This window comes from Microtus ochrogaster, linkage group LG8 (genome assembly GCF_000317375.1).
Source record: "Microtus ochrogaster isolate Prairie Vole_2 linkage group LG8, MicOch1.0, whole genome shotgun sequence".
Taxonomy (NCBI): domain Eukaryota; kingdom Metazoa; phylum Chordata; class Mammalia; order Rodentia; family Cricetidae; genus Microtus; species Microtus ochrogaster.
The window spans coordinates 4,811,293-4,813,464 of record NC_022033.1 but is presented as its reverse complement, the minus strand read 5'-3'; positions in this window follow the sequence as shown (position 1 = coordinate 4,813,464).

Sequence of the window (2,172 nt, the reverse complement as noted above, 5' to 3'; positions counted from 1 at the left end):
AGAAAATAATGCATATCTATTCTATCTTGTGAGTCCAAAGTCTTGTACCTAATTTAGTTCCTATCCTAACTTGCTTTCTGTGTCTAGTAAACAAGGAAAACTATAACTATCTAGTCTTCAACTTCTTCAGAGACCCAAGAAGGAAATATTAATTGAGTATGCAGGGGATGTGAGCAAGGATTTCCAAAAAATTGTGACAAATTATAGTAACAGCTGTCAACCTGGACATTTCACTGCAACGTTGGGGCATCCATATTTGGCCTACAAGCTAGAATATATGACGGACTTTTCTATGAAGCAGAGTTTTTGAAGGGCTGTCTTACCTTGTCTGGGTGTGGTTTGGCAGTCACATTTTTTTCTCCTGCTTGTCTTGTTAGGACAGCATATGGTCAGCAGTCAAGGCAGGGGCATTTTCTTCCCTAGTGGCTTACTTTAGCCACAAAGAAAACAAACTCCATGTGTAGTTTCTTTGATGCCCATCATCTTCTCTGAAGTTGATTGGTGCTGCCAACAGCATTGTCATAAAAAAGAAAAAAGAACCTATGTTATCAAAACATCTTAAATGCCATATTCTGTAGATCTCTGACATGCTTGAAAATGACCTGTCTATCTAAAATATATTTTTGTTTCACCTTGAAAATATACCTTGAAAATTAGTGACTACAAGTTGACTAATTACTTACCTGAATTCCCTTATTGTCCTAAACTGTTGGTAATAACTTTCAAGAACTAGAAATTTGCATTACATTGTTAAATGAGCGGTATAGGTACCATACCTTGAACAAGATTATAAATGCATTTACAGTTTGTTTTACTAAAATTAATCTCAAACTTGTATTAATATACAAAATTTGTATACAATATACAAAAGTACAGTCTGATGCAAAATATTTAAAACTAGTAGTTGCTTTTTAAAAAAAGCAAATTTAATAATCTATCTTTTTATATTATCATATCTATATCCTTCCTTTTTTCTTTTCAAAATAGAGTCAATAATCTACCCTTTTATCCTATCACGTCTATGTCTCCATTTTTTCTTTCAAAACAAGAGTCTTGAATCTAAATTCCCTTGTTTAGCTTTTTTCTTGACCATTACCAATAACAATTTGTAATCAACCCCCTACACAATAACAAATATCCATAACCTGTTGAACCACCAAAACCCACACTCCCCTCCTCTTGGGAATGTGGGTGTTATATTTTTAAATTTACTTCCTGCTGCCTGGGGTGATGGCATCTTTAGGGAATCCTGAAAAGAAAAATTTGTATTAGTTGTCAAGTCCTGGGAGAAGTAGCTATATCATTTTTTTTTTTTTTTGGTCTAGTCTTCGTGTAAAGAGAAAGTGGACTGTGTGTTTCAAGTCCTGGCTAGAGTTGTCTGTTAGGCTGGATCATCTTAGCTAGCCACCTTGGAATTCTTCTGACCAGTTTGTTGTCAAAAACTGATCTTTAGGTAGTGTTTTTCAGCTTAGTGGTGTTATCATAGCCCTGGAGGAAATGTTGGGGAGCCTCATCCTCCTTTTGGAGACTTTGAAGGTCACTGTTAGGTGTGCTAATGGTTCACTGCAGAAAACGGATGGAGAGTAAAACAGGAAACCATGTAGAGGAAGGTAGATGAAACTCTTCTCTAGTATTGGTTAGTACTCTGTATGACCATTAATATCATGACAAAAGTTTATATGTATATATAAAATAAATCTTATTCCTTAAGAAAAGCAGTTAAAGGGTCAACATAAAACCAAAGGATTATGAGATTAATAGCAGTAAAATAGTCCTAAATTTTGGGTTTTCTTCTGTCCCATATCAGGTATATCTTCTGGCATGAGACAGATTTTGGATTTCCCTTTAATAAGCATACTTGGGTTTAGAGAAGGAGAGACCACACTCCAACTCCAAAGCCGGTTTTAATTTGTGATCAGACTGGGATTACATGAAGACCATTTGTATTATATGTCTGTAAAGAACAGCAGAAACAAACATTGGGGAAGATTTACGAAATTTTACCTTGTTGGAAATATGGTATGTCATTAGGCCAATTTATTCCTTTTCTCGAGGCATTTTTTTTTTCTGGATGATTTGTCCTTTTTCTTCAGGTGTCTCATTTGTCCAGTGGTCTCCAGATCCCTTAGTTGGATCCCTTTATTTTCCTGAAAAGACAGAAACAAAACTCTT